At 42.0% G+C, this 19,101-nt stretch overlaps 1 pseudogene; it reads right to left on the bottom strand.

Annotated features, from left to right (window-relative positions):
* Positions 1 to 3,917: 3,917 nt before the first annotated feature.
* On the bottom strand, positions 3,918 to 9,714 carry LOC143519772 (putative pre-mRNA-splicing factor ATP-dependent RNA helicase DHX32; annotated as a pseudogene).
* Positions 9,715 to 19,101: the final 9,387 nt, after the last annotated feature.

Genomic DNA, 19,101 nt, shown 5'->3' with positions numbered 1-19,101 from the left:
GACTTGCACAGTTTTTTTACATGATTTTTAAAAGTTAAAGATGAGTCAAGAGTAACACCTAAATAATTAAAGCTATTTACATTTTTTATTTTTTCCCTATTTATATAAATATCTGAATAATTAGAACATTTGTATCTGTTTTCAAAGTACATTGTAACTGTCTTTTCCAAATTTAGTGTAAGACAACAATTTTGTAACCAGACCATAACCTTTTTCAGTTCTTCTGTTAATTTTATGGCCACTTCTGTTTTACTTTTTCCGTGGGTGAACAGAACAGTATCGTCCGCATACAAGATTATATTCGTAACATCCTGGCACAAAGTTGCGCCGGGGATGGATATTTCAGCAAGACAATGATCCAAAACACCGCTCCAAATCTACTCAGGCATTCATGCAGAGGAACAATTACAATGTTCTGGAATGGCCATCCCAGTCCCAGACCTGAAGATCATTGAACATCTGTGGGATGATTTGAAGCGGGCTGTCCATGCTCGGCGACCATCAAACTTGACTGAACTGGAATTGTTTTGTAAAGAGGAATGGTCAAAAATACCTTTATCCAGGATCCAGGAACTCATTAACACCTACAGGAAGCGACTAGAGGCTGTTATTTTTGCAAAAGGAGGATCTACTAAATATTAATGTCACTTTTCTGTTGAGGTGCCCGTACTTTTGCACCTGTCAAAATTTGTTTTAATGCATATTGCACATTTTCTGTTAGTACGATAAACCTCATTTAAATCCTGAAATATTACTGTGTCCATCAGTTATTAGATATATTAAACTGAAATAGCTGTTGCAAAATATGACTGTATGTAGTTTTAGAATATGTCACATCTATTTAAATATCTATTAACATCACATCAAGTGGTAGTATTTTACCAAATGTAGTATGAAGATATGTACATATTTATTGTGCCAGGATGTTTCTGTGGTGTCTTCCAGTTTCCTAATCCACAGGATATTTTAATTTATTTTTGTACCTTCAATATTGAACTTTTTTAGGACACTGGTTACACCATTGCGCCGTCTAGTGGACAGTTTTAAAATTGCCTTGATTTGAAAATCAAATGCTAAGAAACAGACTTTTTTAGTTGTAATCCAGCAGTATAATTTTGACTAATATTTTATATTAAGAGACAGTAAAGTGTATCAGTGAAAATTAATCAAAATAGACTAATCTTATAAATTTCATCGCCTGCAACTGGTTCAGAATGCAGCTGCCTGGTTTCTTCTAATACTCGCAAGCACGATCACATTACTCCTGTTCTTTACTCTCTTCACTGGCTCCCAGTAAAATTTAGAATTCAGTTTAAAATCCTGTTTGTTTTCTGTGCAGTCCATGGACTCCCTACATAGGTGACGTTATAAAGTTACATCAGCCTGGCAGAGATCTTCGTTCAGGTGGACAATATCTACTGGAGGATCCACGGTCTAGGTGTAAGCAGTGGGGTGATGGATCTTTCGCAGTAGCAGGTCCTAAATTGTGGAATGCCTTGCCTACTGTTCCACGTTCCATCACTGATCTACCAATATTTAAAGCCAAACTTAAAACACACTTATTTAGGATGGCTTTCAACATCTAATTATGTGCAAATGGTATCATTGCCAACTGCACACGGACTAAATCACCATACTAGTTTATAAAAACGTTTATAAAAAAGACCATACTAGTTTATTTTTGATTCCATTGTGTACAGCGCTTTGATCAACTTTGGTTGTGTAAGGTGCTATATAAATAACTGATGATTGATTGATTAATTAAAATAATATTTAATGAACATTCTTTATTTGCAGAAAAGTCTGATTTAAATTCCATTTGAGTTTTGCACTTGTACATGTTCTGCACTTATTGTACTGTATTTATTTATTATTTTTTGCAACAGCTTACATATTTGTTGCATCATTTGACTCATTGTTAAATATTTAATTTGAACTCTGTGACTGGACAGAGATAAGAGAATATGAACAGAATTTAATGTAATTAAAACATTCATCCAAAATATTTATCCAAAATGTTTTCATTTAAATGTGGACAACAATTGGGCATATCGAGTTCAGAAATGGTTGTAACATATGTGTTTAGCTATATCCCTAGAAGTATAGGCCATAAACAAAGCTACAGTGTATTAACTGAATTAAGGAAAACAAATGTAGGCATCAATGCATTTTTGTATCATGCCTGAATGGGCTACCTCTTATGCCTACTAATTTAAACAGAGACTTTTCAATTATGTATATGTTAGAATATTTTGAATTGATCATTGAACATTTCCAGAGTGCACAGTGATGACAAACAATGCACTTGTCTATCATCAAATGTATAGTGGGCCAACTTTGATGATTAATGCAAATTATTTTCCTTTTATAATTAACTCCTGGGGCAACTGAATTGTTAAATAATAATATAAATAAAGAGGTATGTAATGCATGAAGGGTTTCACAGAATGCTCATATTACAACAAACAGTCCTCTAAAACTAAGTGCATGAAACTCACCATGTGGTCAGGAAACTCACCCTAGTTCATCAGGCAGCTAGAAGACTCAAAGAATCAGTCACTAATTAGCAAACAGATGTTCATCTTCTCTGAAATGTCACTGACACCAGCAGTCATTGTCATTACACTTAAAATCGTCCTCAGAGCCACAGCTAATATAGCTGAGTGCCGCATGTACAAACGGGCTTCTCAGGTACCCTGGCAGAATGGCCTGGAGACCCGAAGGAAGGTCAGATTTGTCATCATTAGTGAGAGGATACATGTCCTGAATTTAACTCAGACCTGTAAAGACACCAAACAAGCCAACAAACAAGAAATTTCATGGCGTACTTCAAGATACTGGAGTCTCAGAAAGAAACGTTTTATCTTTTTCTGAGTGCAGTTTGTGGAGAACAGTGTACACATCTGTGTTTTTGACTAGACCTCAGTGTACACGTGTTTTTGACTAGTCCTTGGTGTACATATACATGCAGTCATGGTCTGGGGATTAGGGAACTGGTCTTGTGACTGGAGGGTTGTGGGTTCAATTGCCAGGCCATGACTGAAGTGCCCTTGATCAAGGCACTTTACTCCAACCGGGTGCCGGGTTGTCCACTTCTTTGGGCACTCCAAAATATGCCCAAAGGAATCTCAAAAACAACGCGACAAAGGCACAGATATCAAGTAAATGTCTACATACAAACGTGTACATTTCTTATTGTTATGCTCAACACGTGATTGATAGTTACACACAGTCTATTAAAACTATCAAAGGATTGCAAAGCATTTCGAAAACTGCGGCAAACACACAGAACACCATGAAAGCTGATTCCACATAAAACCACAAATTGCATTTAATAATAATTAGTAATAACACAGCCCTGATCCCTCGGTTACTACGTGTTGAATCTCTAGTGCTTACAAATTCTTTCTAGTTATGCAGAGATGCACTCTGTAAACATTTTTATAATTTCAAAAGTGTAACTGCCAAAAGTGTAACTGCCGATTTGTTATAAAAGTTCTAATCATATATTAGCAGAATACCAGCTTACAATAAATATGTAGAAATATGTAGGCTGACAGATTGACAGAAATCTAGTTTAATCTATTTAAAGTATTTTGCTTTACCCAAACAAAAAATGGCAACCACAAAAAACCCTGAAAACCAGAGAATGCAGCCAGTACTACTATCATTTTCCCCATGTAACTAAAATATCCTAGTTTTTCTTCCTTCAAATACAACACTCCAAAACTTGTAGCTGCAGTTTTGGAACAACATGTGAAACAACATGCGAGTCTCTAGAGCTTCACGTGCATTCAAACTAGCGCGGCTACTGCAGTACAGCATTTAAATACCCGTTTCCTGTTCCTTAATTTGAGTCTCACTAATGCCTCTAGAAGTCCATTTACTTGTTAATGTCTTTATGTATTTTTCCATCGTCACTGTATGACACAGCGTTCATAAGGCTGTTCTTCATGGGTGGTGTTGTTCTGGATCTGGGGTTCCCTCTTGCCCTTGGGGGGTGCAGCTGAGCTGTGCTCTGTGATGTGCTGCAGTACCTCTTTACTCTCACTAGGGGGCAAGTTGTAGAAGAAGTATTGAGGAGCCATGCAGAGGAACCTGTTCATACGAATAATAAACAGAAATGTGAATATTAGACACTTCAATATAAACACAAAGGAATGTGTCTACATATTTGACTACATTTCATTTGTCATTATCTCCAGTTTTCATACATTCCTGAACTCTAAAGGGTGTTGGAAGAATAAAATAACATGAAAAGTAATTTTAGAATCACAAGCCATTCGAAAGTACATGCCATTTGAAAGTAAAGACATTAATTCAAGTTCAACCTCCAGCTCTAGCCTCTAAAGGTACAGAGGAATGGAACAAACGAACCAGAATAGAAAATTAGCTACATGACAAACAATGTCAGGGCAAAACTGGATTTGATGGGTTTGACTGTTCTGTGTAAAAACTCTCTAGCAGTAAAAACCTCACTGGCATATTAGCATTCATCAAATGCAAACTAAAGGATCATTACATTAATAATAGTTGTTGCATTAAACACCACGTTTAAAACTCATAAAAAACGTACTCGTGCTGAAATCTGGGTGACGGTTCTGATGCAGTTATTCTCTGACAGCGTGTGCTCATGGTATACAACCCACTGGAAGGTTCTGTTTGTGTGGCTCAGTCCCATAACACGAGAGAGGGTGGATCTGAGCCACGTGCTTGTGGGTAAGAATGAAGTAATTCCCTGATCCATCAATGTCCCTGGCCACCTGGGATATTGGAACAGGCACTTAGGGTCAAAGCTAAATTTAATGATTCCTGTGAGGTCTTTTAAGTTAGAAACCCATACAGCAAGCATTGGTTTGCATTATAAATATACACTACAAAGAGCATTTGATGGGATATTAACAAATACTGGCTTGTGTGAGAAGAACTGTGCACAAATTTCGTTGTATTACATTGAAGATTTATTATGAGAAAACTTGACCAAAGAAGTTTCTCATCCAGACTGGAAACTGCCGTTCATACTGAGTCTAATGGCCTGAATGCTGAATCTAATGGCCCGAATACTGAGTCTAATGGCCCGAATACTGAGTCTAATGGCCTGAATACTGAGTCTAATGGCCTGAATACTGAGTCTAATGGCCTGAATACTGAGTCTAATGGCTTTACCTGCATGAAGAAGCCTGCCAGTAGGACCTGCTTGGTGTTCAGTTGGTCTTGGAGCCGAACGCAGGTGAAGACACCTGGAGCTCTATCCGCCTCAGGATCTCAGCGAGCTCTGCACGAACAGCATCGGCTGTTTGCAGAGCAGCCAGACTCAGGTAATGATCAGCACACCATTGTGCTAAACTGGAACCTGCAGTAAATCAACAGTTCCACAATAATTGAATTATTCTGTAATTAAATTATTCTGTAAATTATGCTGTCGCTTCCACTGCTCTGGAATATAGCAAAATAGTTAAGTGAATATGTGTGCTTTTTAAATGTATTTAACACTCTGCAATTCATTGATTTGTTGATTTTCTCAGAACATATACACTGCTCAAAAAAATAAAGGGAACTCTTAAACAACACAATATAACTCCAAGTCAACCACACTTCTTTGAAACCAACCTGTTCAGTTAGGAAGCAACACGGATTGTGAATCAATTTCACCTGCTGTTGTGCAAATGGAATAGACAACAGGTAGAAATGAGAGGCAATTAGCAAGACCCCCCCTATAAAGGAGTGGTTCTGCAGGTGGGGACCACAGACCACTTCCCAGTACCTATGCTTTCTGGCTGATGTTTTGGTCACTTTTGAATGTTGGTGGTCCTTTCACACTCGTGGTAGCATGAGACGGACTCTACAACCCACACAAGTGGCTCAGGTAGTGCCGCTCATCCAGGATGGCACATCAATACGAGCTGTGGCAAGAAGGTTTGATGTGTCTGTCAGCGTAGTGTCCAGAGGCTGGAGACGCTACCAGGAGACAGGCCAGTACACCAGGAGAAGTGGAGGAGGCCGTAGGAGGGCAACAACCCAGCAGCAGGACCGCTAACTCCGCCTTTGTGCAAGAAGGAACAGGAGGAGCACTGCCAGAGCCCTGCAAAATGACCTCCAGCACGCCACAAATGTGCATGTGTCTGCACAAACGGTTAGAAACCGACTCCATGAGGACGGTATGTGGGCCCGACGTCCACAGATGGGGGTTGTGCTCACAGCCCAACACCGTGCAGGACGCTTGGCATTTGCCAGAGAACACCAGGATTGGCAAATTCGCCACTGGCGCCTTGTGCTCTTCACAGATGAAAGCAGGTTCACACTGAGCACGTGGCAGACGTGACAGAGTCTGGAGACGCCGTGGAGAGCGATCTGCTGCCTGCAACATCCTTCAGCATGACCGGTTTGGCAGTGGGTCAGTAATGGTGTGGGGTGGCATTTCTTTGGAGGGCCGCACAGCCCTCCATGTGCTCACCAGAGGTAGCCTGACTGCCATTAGGTACCAAGATGAGATCCTCAGACCCCTTGTCAGACCATATGCTGGTGCGGTTGGCCCTGGGTTCCTCCTAATGCAGGACAATGCTAGACCTCATGTGGCTGGAGTGTGTCAGCAGTTCCTGCAAGATGAAGGCATTGAAGCTATGGACTGGCCCGCCCGTTCCCCAGACCTGAATCCGATTGAGCACATCTGGGATATCATGCTCCATCCACCAACGTCACATTGCACCACAGACTGTCCAGGAGTTGGCGGATGCTTTAGTCCAGGTCTGGGAGGAGATCCCTCAGGAGACCATCCGCCACCTCATCAGGAGCATGCCCAGGCGTTGTAGGGAGGTCATACAGGCACGTGGAGGCCACACACAATACTGAGCCTCATTTTGACTTGTTTTAAGGACATTACATCAAAGTTGGATCAGCCTGTAGTGTGTTTTTCCACTTTAATTTTGTGTGTGGCTCCAAATCCAGGCCTCCATTGGTTAATAAATTTGATTTCCATTGATGATTTTTGTGTGATTTTGTTGTCAGCACATTCAACTTTGTACAGAACAAAGTATTCAATGAGAATATTTCATTCATTCAGATCTAGGATGTGTTATTTGGATGTGTTCCCTTTATTTTAAGAAAATAAGACAATTAATATCAAAATACATATTTTTTGTTACAATGGTCAATGTATGTTCATTATGATTTGGTCTGTTTTCTTTGTAGTTTGAAGTTTCAGGTTGCTTTGTCAGGACAAACTGCTCCAGTTTTTGAATGGTTTAAAAATAGAGAATTGTAGTAGCACAACACACTTGCTTGCGGTATGTTTTAGTTATTAGTGCTAGTCAGCTTGGTCAACAAACAGCAACATAAGATGCATCAGTATTGGTTATGGAAGAAACTAAGAAAAATCTAAAATTTCTATTAAGAAACTAAACTTTGTAAAAATTATAGATACAAGAAACACATCATCAAATTTGGCCAGAACTGATATGGTATGGTGACACAACATTCAAAGTGACCCTTATGTGAACCGACTTCACATTCATCATCTATAATATAAGCTGTCACACCAAGATAATTCTTGTTGCTAATAGAGGTCCAACCTCCGCGAACGGCGGAAACATTCATACTTGCCGCGTCTTACTTAAGCCTTCGACCACAGAGAGCGCTCTACAGTCCACAGCAATCCATCTCGCCAGTGAATTGGTCAATTTTGTTTCTTAATTTGAACCCCGACATGTGTTCGAGTGTTGACTGGCGACACTGTTTGCTCGTACTAGGAATACATTTATCAGCCAAGTTATCATTACTGACCTGCGTGTTAGCCCCAACATGTTTTGCGTTGAGGTGGTAATGAAGGGTGGAAGTGCTCCTGTGATAAGCGAACTCCTTCCTACATAAAGTGCAAATAACACTATTTGTGTTTGTACTTCCATCTGGAAGTTTCTTATATTTAAATTTCCCATCCACCAGCGTAGCCTCTTTAGTCATCTCCATCATGCTCATCTTATTGTGCGTCCATATAATCTGTATGTCTGGAACTCGTGCACTGAGAAACATTCCATGGTGCAAAAGTGTCTCATGCGTTAAATGTGTTAAAATGCATTAATTTTTTTAGTTTGTTAGTTTTCCTGTAATTAATTAATCAAAATTAACGCGTTAAAGTCCCACCACTACATTTGATATAATAAATGTTTGGGGTGCTTAGAACGTTCAATAAACACACTGAAAGAGTCAAATATAAAATAGGTCTTAGTAAATGGAAGTGAATATGTTTACTAACAATACACATTTAGTTCACATTCTGGGTTTGATATGTTAATGAGTCTGGTGTGTTTTAATTCTCACGTGACTCACGTGAGCTGTGCTGGCTGTGTTTGTAGGCGTTGTACACATTGATAAGGAGGAGGGGCCAGGAAGCAAGATGGAGCTGCAAGAGGATAGGACACTTCATAAACCATGGATTCAGTCAATTCAGTCAGTTTAATTTATCATGTCTGCAACACTGACATGAGCTACATAGAGTGAGAAGTATCTGGATGAAACAGTTTATACAGCAGGGTGAAAAATGTGTCTTTTTATCATGAACCAACATGTTCAATAAGGTGTCAAAATGCCGGTCCTAATGAAGGTAACCTCAATGTTCATATCTGGCAGCCCTACTACCGCTCCACAGAATAGAATGTATGTTATAGCAAAATGTGATTTAAGTTTTCCGTATTTGGCAGATGCTTTTTTCAGAGCAACTGACATGAATTACATATATCAGTACAAACATACGCTGTATATCTCTAGGAATAAAACCCCTGACATTGCTAGGTGTTGTCCTAGCTTGCCCTACCTGTACTACCAGTTGAGGTGTGAGTCTAGTTTAAAAAGATGCTGACAACCAAACACAAAAACTAAACAGTACCAGGATCTTTTCTCCTAACTAAACAGATGAATTAGTTTCACTATAATGAAAGATGTAGTCACTGATATGCAGATGTATAGAAAAACAAAACAATAATAAGGTGGTTTGTCAAAATGGTTCATGTATAGATGGATAGACAGTGGGGTGAAAATACTTGGCTTACACATTATTCTTGCCTGTTAGAATGAATGACATTACCTGTTAACATGGCAGCAATGGTTAGCACCTCACTCGCACAGTCAAACTCGCAGGAGGCCAGCAGACTCTTAGCCATCTGCGGTTCCAGAGGCAACTCAGACATAATCACTGCAATCTCAGACAGGTTCCCATCATTATCCAGAGCCGTTAGATAGTCCAGCTCTTCTAAAGCCTGCATGAGGCGGGAGACACAAACAATAACTCGCCATCAGTTAGACATAAAAAATACATAACACTAGCCAACTGACTAGATACCAAGACTATCTTACTTACTGGTGTCATGTTTCTCAGCAGCATTTAGAAGTCGGTGCAGCTCGGTTGACTTAGTCAGGTGTTTGGACTCTTCGATAACCTTCGGCTTGAAGGTTGTGTCCCACTTCTCAAGCAACCTGGAGGACGTTTCCTCACCAAACAGCAGCACAAAATCTTGATTCAGCTGTTGATCAAATACACATACAAATGTATCAGTGGTCAATGCACTGTAAACAGCCAAACCAAATGAAAGCCTGGATTTTAAAAACCAATGCACAACTCACTAGTCCTTTGACATCTAAAAAACGTGGGAATGTTTTTAGGACGTCTGTCGTTCTCTGTGAGTCATGCACTAGGTTCTGGTGATGTTCAAAGGACATCTTCATCTTCAATACTTTTGGTTCATCATGACAATGAACAAGAAATGATAGAGCTTCCTGGCAGGCATCTCCATCAAGGTGCTCAGGCACTGATGCTACTGATCTTCTGTGATTTGTTCCTTGTGCTTGTGACACTGTGGTTGCCTTAACTGATTGTTGAGATTTATTCCTGGACATGGTCTTCAGCCGCCATGCTAAATATCCTGTGCTCTTTTCGCAATCATAGAAATGCTCCTGTTAATAAAAAAAATGACATAGTTCCATCATTCATTGATCTTTTATCACAGATTAAAATCTGATAAACTTTACTGAGCTTGCTATGTTAACTAGCTTAGCCTGCCTGGTGTCTCAATGAGCTATTGTTACATTACAAGTCAATTTCCCTATTCACTTCTATTCAAACTGAGCACAATGCTTTCCCCTAATGACACTTAAGAGTTCTGTCTCTATGTAAAACTGGTATAATTTCTGAAAATAAGTATTTTAAACTTACATAGCCCTTTGGAGAAAAAGGATCCTTCAGTGAAGGAAAAAGTGTAATGATCCCCAGGGCATACTTCTCCTTCTGTTTACGGGACGGAATCCTCCTTTAAAGAAAAAGCAATTTAAAAAAATAAATAAACATGTCCTCTTGTACTCTGACACATACGTGACAATACTGGTCATTATTTTATGAACAGTAATTTACAGTTAAAATACAGTACACCAAATATGCACTTTTGGGTCATGGAGTGAAAGAAAAATAATCTAAACTGCAAAGTTAATTTTTTTCAGAAAAATATATACAACTTTGACATAGCAAGCTGTGGCTTTGTATAGCAAGAATGGGATGCTTATAATCAAACGTACATTTGCAAACTAATGCTGGTAGCATGATTATACTGACTACAATGCAAATTCTAACAAAACCTACCTTCATCAGACTCACTGTCACGTACTGTCAGGCATAAGTCAGGATTGGCCTCCATCAGTTCAAGAAGGATGTCTTCCTCCACTGCCGTGTCACTTTCATCAAAAATGTACAGTTCAGATGCACTGGGAATCCCAAACTTGTTTTTGACTATATGTAACAATGTTGAAATGGTTTGTAAATATTTGTTTAAAAGAACTGTAACCTTTTGTTGGGGAAGTAATTACCTACTAGGTCATTGGACAGAAAAGGGAGAATGTGAGGAGAACGTTAGAATTACGTTCGCGTGAGGAGACCGTTAGGAGAACGTGAGGAGACCGTTAGGATGAGCGAAGGAGAGATAGGAGGCAGTAGAGATTGTTAAGCCAGCTTTGGTCATCTTTTGGTAAAAGTGCTCGACAAGAGCTCTTTACGCAACCTGAATGGTGGTGATGTTGGTGAGTTTAGTGGAAAACTTAACTGAAGGCTGACGTAACCGAGTGAGCTGACGACGAGGTCAGAGAACCGACGGAGCCGGACAGTGCTACGTATGAGGACTGTGCCTGCGTCGTCAGCTGTGTCTACCCTCTCCATCCACGCGAATCGCCTCGTCTCATCATTTTCTCTTGCCACCCTTGACCGTGTGAGTGGTTATCTCCATCAGCAAAAGGTACCGTTTTTATTTTGCCCTTGAGGTGAAACGGCCATTTGTTTAAGGCTACAGCGTTCCCGAGCAGCGTTCAGGCCTGCAACAGTTGGACTTGAGTCTTATTTATTTATTTATTTCATTGCCGGCTTTAGTTTAATTATTGGGGCCCATAGGGGATATTTAAGTTTGAAGTCTTTATTTTATGTTGACTGTATTGTTGGTTCAAAGTGAACTGAAAGAATGAAAACCTGCAAAGAGAAGGTGTAAATCATTCCTTTTAATTTTCTAAGTAAATGTTCCATATATTTTCAATTAATTGGTGTGTTTATTGACTGTGTTGATATTGTATGTGTATTAGTTAATACATGTTGTGCTTGATGGGTGATTTAAAGGATCAAGAGACTGTTATTTAGAAGGTAAATACCTGTTTGGCTAAATATACATTTGTTTAAATTCTTGAAGAAACCCCAGGTTCTGTGATTATTTAAAAGAACTCAGGTTAGCCACCTCTCATCATAGCCACACAAGCTAGAGAGGCGCTACATAAATTGGAGGCGCACGCTGTCTTAATTCTCATGCAAGAAGATGTAACTGCAGCGGTTATTGAAGAGACTATGCAAACAGTGAAGTGTCTGGGACGTGTTCGTGTAAGAGGTCGAATATTACGCTTGCGGCAAAACAGATTTCTTGTGTTGTGTGAATGCAAGGAGGCTGTGAAGAGAGACATGGTTCCCTCTAAAGTGTTCCCCATTGATGGGGGAGAGCCATGGTCTGTTGTCACAATTGATGAAGGCCCTAGAGTCAGTGCACAAAGTCAGGGACCGTCACAGCAAGCTAATGACAAGCCTGTAGATAAACAGTACACATTGTTCCCAGAAGGAGATACTGGTGCTAAGTCAGCAGAGGCTATTTTGCGAGTTGTGAGTGAGATACTTGACAAGAGTAAGTCCTCAAGTGAGCATGGAAGCTATCGCCGCTTACGAACCTTTTCGGGGTTGTTGCCCACTCCAGCTGGAGAGGAGCAGTTTGACCACTGGCTGAGCCAAGCACGGCTCATGGTGGAAGAGTGTGATTGCTCTCTCAAAGAGAAAAGGCGGCGGCTGATGGAGAGCCTTAGGGGCCCGGCGCTTGAGATTGTCCAAGCAGTACGCACTGGCAGTCCTGACGTTAGTCCTGAAGCCTGCTTGGAGGCACTTGAACATGCTTTTGGGACAGCAGAAACGGGTGAAGAGTTGTATTTTGCTTTTCGTCTGTTGCAGCAACAACCAACGGAGAGGCTCTCTGACTTCCTTAGACGTCTAGAACAGTCGTTAAACCGGGTCCTGCAGAGAGGTGGTCTTCCTCCTGGTTGTGCTGACAGGGTGAGGCTAGATCAGTTGTTGCGTGGTGCTATCGTTTCTGATCTGATGCTGACTAATCTTCGGCTTAGAGAGAGAAAGGATAAGCCACCCTCTTTTCTCCAGCTGTTAAAGGAGATTCGTACAGAGGAAGAATATGAAGCCTCAAGAAAAAAGCTTCATCTTGTTGTGCAAAGTGCATATGTAAAGCAGGAAGTTGATGAAAAGCAGACTGAAATTCAGAGCTTGAAGTCTGAGATGAAGGAACTAAGGTCATTAGTGGCTGCTACTGTGTCTAAGCCAGTTCAAGACACCCTAGCTAGCACTGATCAGACTCTCCATAATGCTGTATCCCTTGAGTGCAGTTCTGACAGTGAGATAACTGCACTGAAAAAACAGTTGAATCGCTTGCAACAGAAGTTCACAAGGAACGTGACTGAATCACAAGTGGCTGTCTCATCGGTAAAGACATCAAAGCTACCTGCTAGCTCTTCACAGAGATCACTCAAAGTCTCAGAAGAACATTTTTGTTATCGATGTGGAGAGAATGGACATTTTGCAGGGAAATGTCAAAATTCAGAAAACCAGGCTAAAGTAATTAAGAGACTAATTCAAGCCCTGAAGTTGTCTAAGACCAACCAATCATCTCGTGATGCCCCTGCTAGCACTATGAACTGTTCAGTCAAGAATAGTACTGCCCATGTGCCTGAAAGTGTGAGCATTCCTGATGGGCTGGTTGGGCCACCAAGCCTGGTCCCACTGAAAGTTAATGGGCAGCCCTGTACTGCCTTATTGGATAGTGGCTCCCAAGTGACAATCATTTTTGACCACTGGTACCAGCGATACTTGTCTGATATCCCCATTCAGCCAGTATCTGGTCTATCGTTGTGGGGCTTAAGTGAGTCAGGTGTTAGCTACCCATATAGTGGTTATGTAGTAGTCGACTTTGAGTATCCAGCTGAGGTGCTAGGAACTGTTCAGACTGTAACTGTCCTTGCCCTCATATGCCCTAGTCCAAGAGCTGATGACAATAACTCTGTCATCGTAGGTACCAACGCTAGCCATGTTAGACGCTTGGTGAACCAATGCAAGGACAATGGTGTTGATGTCACGCAGGCACTGGGCCTTCGTGTTTGTGTCAGTGAAGGCCAACCTGCACTTAAAGGCATTAATGTTCCTGTCCAGGGGGACGATGAGGTTGGTCGTGTCCGATGGATGGGTCCAGGCCCTTTGACCCTACCACCACATGGTGATGCACCAGTAGTGTGCAAGGTGGAACTGAAGAAGCCTGTTCTGCAGGAAATACTGATGATGGACTCATCACCAGCTGTCACTCTACCTGCTGATGTGTTTATCCTTCCCATGGTGATGCCCAGTGGGGCATTAGATGCAAGTAGCTTCAAAGTTCAGGTCAGGAATGAGTCTACAAGAGAAATTTCTATACCTGTTGGAACAGTGATGGGCAGTGTGCTTCACATTGATTCTGTTTCTACCATTACAACGAAAGAGACAGCTCCCTCCAACCTTGATGCAAGCCACATAAATTTTGGAGACTCCCCCATCTCTGAAAAATGGAAGAACAGGCTGCGTCAGAAACTAGCCCAGAAGTCTCATGTCTTCTCAATGAATGAGTGGGATGTGGGGTTGGTGAAAGGGGTGGAGCACAGTATTCGACTGTCGGATTCCAGGCCGTTCCGTCAGCGATCACGTCGATTGGCCCCTGCAGACATTGAGGATGTGAGACGGCACTTACAAGAGCTGCTACAGGCAGGGATCATAAAAGAGTCAAGAAGTCCCTATGCATCCCCGATAGTGGTTGTACGGAAGAAAAATGGTACTGTCAGGATGTGCATAGATTACCGACTGTTGAATAGCCGAACTGTACCAGATCAGTACACTACCCCGTGCATTGAGGACGCACTGAATGCCTTGACAGGGAGTCAATGGTTCTCTGTGCTTGATCTGCGTTCAGGATACTACCAGATTGCCATGTCTGAAGAAGACAAAGAGAAGACGGCATTCATTTGCCCGTTAGGGTTCTTCCAGTTTGAGAGGATGCCACAAGGCATCACCGGAGCTCCAGCGACCTTTCAGAGGTTAATGGAGAAGGCTGTCGGAGACATGAACCTCTTGCAAGTGCTAGTATACCTTGATGACTTGATTGTTTTCGGAAAGATGCTTGAAGAACACGAAGAGAGACTGCTCAAGGTCCTAGATCGTCTTGGGGAGGTAGGACTCAAACTTTCAGTCGACAAGTGTCAGATCTGTCTGCCCAGAGTCAAATACCTGGGGCACATAGTATCTGCTGATGGTGTCGCCCCAGATCCAGAAAAGATAGAGGCTGTTACCACCTGGCCTGTGCCAACAAACCTAAAGACACTGCAATCGTTCTTAGGGTTTTGTGGCTATTACAGAAGATTTGTCCAAAACTATTCTGCAATTGTCCGGCCGTTGACCGAGCTCACCAAGGGGTACGCTCCTACCCAAAAGAGAAAGAAGCAAGCCCCTGATGTCAGCAAAATCTACTTGAAAGAGTCAGAGCCCTTTGGGGACAGATGGGACAACGCATGCACAGATGCGTTCCACCAGATTATCTATTGCCTGACACATGCACCTGTCTTGGCATTTGCTAACCCACAAAAGTCATATACTCTGCATGTTGATGCAAGCTTGAAGGGTCTTGGTGCAGTACTTTACCAAGAGTACCCTGAAGGCCTGCGGCCAGTTGCTTTTGCAAGCAGAAAGCTGAGCACAGCTGAGAGAAATTATCCCATACACCAACTGGAATTCTTGTCCCTCAAGTGGGCAGTTGTTGACAAATTCCATGACTACTTGTATGGGGCAAAATTCACAGTACGTACCGATAACAACCCACTTACGTATGTGTTGTCAACAGCCAGGCTCAATGTGGTAGGGCATCGCTGGCTAGCTGCCCTGTCAACGTATGAGTTTGACATCCAGTATCGTCCAGGTCGACACAACATCGACGCCGATCTGTTGTCACGGAACACCCCAGATGTGGATGATGACGGTTGGGTGACTATACCGCAGTCTGGTGTCAAGACTATTTGTCAGAAAGTCTGTGTACCAGAACCCGTTCACTCAATGCCTGTATATGTCGCGCAGTTAGGGGCATCTTCACATTGTGTTCCTGACCTGTATGCCTATCCAATGCATATGAACTTGAAATCGCTTGAGCTCATGTCAAAACAGAGTCTCGAGAAAGCTCAAGAAGGAGATGAAGCCATTGGACCGGCTATGCAAGCTGTCAAGCAAGGAGAGTGGCCTGATGATATATCAAAGAATCCAGAAATATCAAGATTGAAAAGAGAAATAGGGAAGCTTTCCATGAAAGATGGATTGTTGTACCGTTACACTAAGAAACCATCTGGAGAAATAGTCAGTCAGCTCGTCCTTCCAAGGGAGTTTCGGCCAATTGTCATGCAAGCCATGCATGATGACCTGGGACACCTTGGGCAGGAGAGAACTATCGACCTACTTCGTAGCCGATTTTTTTGGCCAAAGATGTCAATGGACGTGGAAGCGTACATCAGGAACTGTGGAGAGTGTGTTGCTCACAAGACGCCTCCACAGAAAGCTGCTCCTTTGCACCAGATCATTAGCCATGGGCCTATGGATCTAGTGTGCATGGACTTCCTTTCTATGGAGCCTGACTCCAAAGGCATAGCTAATGTCTTGGTAGTCACAGACCATTTTACCCGGTATGCTCAGGCTTTCCCTACTAAAAGTCAAAAAGCCCAAGTAGTGGCTAAGACCCTGATGGAGAAATATTTTGTTCATTATGGACTGCCATCAAGGATCCATTCCGATCAAGGGAGGGATTTTGAGAGCAGATTGATCCAGGAACTGCTGCATATGATGGGGATTCGCAAGTCGCGGACTACTCCTTATCACCCGCAAGGAGACCCACAGCCAGAAAGGTTTAACAGAACTCTGATCTCCATGCTTAGCACGCTTGGTCGTGAGAAAAAACACAATTGGAGTCAGCATGTTCCCTATTTGGTACATGCATACAACAGCACAAAGTGTGACGCTACAGGGTACTCGCCCTACCATCTAATGTTTGGTAGAGAGGCGAGACTTCCTGTTGATCTATGTTTTGGAACATCCCCAGATGGCATAGAGGATGCATGCCACACCCGATATGTCACAAAGCTGAGAGAAGATCTGAAACAAGCCTACAAGTTAGCCTCGGAGGCTGCAGACAAAAGGCACCAGAGAAATAAAAGGTTGTATGACCAGCGAGTTACTTTCCAGTCCCTAGAGATTGGTGACAGAGTTTTGCTTCGAAATTTGGGTCTAAGAGGAAAGCATAAGCTGGAAAGCAAGTGGAGTACGGAACCTTATGTTGTCACTGGAAAGCTGCCAAACCTACCTGTGTTCAAAATCAAGCGGGAAGATGGAGGACCAGGGACAAAGACTATCCATAGGGACCACCTTCTACCTATTGGACAGCTGGTGAGAATGCCACTCACTAAACAGATAGAGGATCCACCTGCCAGGCCCAGAACCAGAGCAGTCACTCAAAAGAGAAAACAAAGAGACAAGAGCCCAGAGACTCAAGAGTTACAAGAGTTCTATGACTCATCTTCTGATGTGGAGTATTTTGTCACTCCCCGGGCTATGCCAGAACACCCTGCCCGTGAGGTGTTGAACACTGCCAGATCAGTGGCCATAGATGATGACCCTGTACCAGGAAATGGTCATGAACTAGATCATGACGCTGACTCAGAATATGACAACGACATGAGAGTTGAACCTGTTCATGGACAAGACTCCGATATAGAAGAGGATGTTCATGACTCTGAAACTGAGTATGAAAGGGGTAAGGAGTGTGAAAGAGGAAAAGCTCCAGAAGCTTTCAGTGAGAATGGATTGGAGTCTGGAGAAGGATCTGTAGTTGAAGTCCGGGAAGAGAGACTGAAGGCCAGAGTTGAACCTAGACCAAAAAGAACTATTAAGCCTACTATTAGACTCACTTATGATGAGCCTGGTAGATCGAGTGACACGCCCTTAACCATAGTCCACAGGGGAATTGTTATTAAAATAGGAACACCCTAGAGCAGTGGTTCCCAAACTTTTTCTGCCGTGCCCCCCTTTAGTAGATGAGAATATTTTTGCGCCCCCCCCCCCCCCCCATATTCTAGGGATGCACCGATTCACGTTTTTCACTTCCGATACCCGTTCAGATATCTGAGGCTTAGTATCGGCCAATATTGATCAGTGCTTTTTAAACACAGACATACTGAATTGCAAGTTTATTGAAAACTCTGCACCAGTATAGCACACTTAAACACACATAAAAACATATAAAAACAACACAACTTGCATTTGTTCAGTCAGTGCAATTATGAATATAACATTGAATGTAAAATAGCCTACCAAAGAACCTGAAACAGACAAAAACAATAGGTTCACAACTTTGGTCAAACATGAAAAAAATATACTGCAAGAAACCTTTGAAATGGTTCAAGAATTTTAAATATCATTTTAAATAAATAAGGATATGAAATAAGAGAAACAGCAATACATATGCGGCTAGTTTGCTAGCGCAGACATCACGCAGAGCACAAAGCATGTAACGGCCAGAAATATGTGTACTGTCTCTTTAAGGGAGCGAGTTGAGCGCGCGTACGGAATATTGTTGTTTTTTTTAGCTTTCTGCCGTAGACCGACTCAGACCACTGCTCTTTATTTTATCTTTATTTTATTTCTGTAAGTAACACATTCAATAAGCTTTGGACAACTCACCAGTTCATGTATGAACAGTGAAGTATTGCTGGAGCCCAGGTTTATTTTGGTCAACCAGCAAATAAACGGACTAAGCGTAATACCACCAGCGCGAGTACGAGTCAGTGATTCACCTCTCCTCTGTGTGCTTCGCCTGGTAACTGTCCGAGTTCACTTCTATCCGGGACAGAGTGGATATTTAAGGTTGAACTAACTCCGAAAAGCGTTACAAGCATAGAATTTGACTGAATAGGTCTGTTTTTATGGATCGGTCACATTGTCATCGATACCCGATCTAGTAAGTAAGTAAGTAAGCTTTATTTGTATAGCACTTTTCACAGACAGAATCATCACAAAGTGCTTAACAAACATACTAAGAACAAGTCATGGATTATACAACACTTAAAACAAAGAAAGCACTTAAGAAAAAGCCTGCCTAAATAAAAATGTCTTCCTGTCTTTTTCAGATATTAATATCGGAATCGGTGCATCCCTAATATTGACACATGTGCACATGTTTTACTTCCAAGCTCCGCGCCCCCCCTGCAATAGCTCCGCGCCCCACCTAGGGGGCGCGCCCCCCACTTTGGGAACCACTGCCCTAGAGGTACTAGGTGTTGTGCCCTTTGACTCCTTGGGTTTGGTGTCTGGTGAGGACACAGACATCTCAAAAGGGGGAGGGTGTAACAATGTTGAAATGGTTTGTAAATATTTGTTTAAAAGAACTGTAACCTTTTGTTGGGGAAGTAATTACCTACTAGGTCATT

Source organism: Brachyhypopomus gauderio, chromosome 7 (genome assembly GCF_052324685.1).
Source record: "Brachyhypopomus gauderio isolate BG-103 chromosome 7, BGAUD_0.2, whole genome shotgun sequence".
NCBI lineage: Eukaryota > Metazoa > Chordata > Actinopteri > Gymnotiformes > Hypopomidae > Brachyhypopomus > Brachyhypopomus gauderio.
The sequence above is the reverse complement of the archived record's forward strand: the minus strand, read 5'-3'. Positions and strand labels throughout refer to the sequence as shown.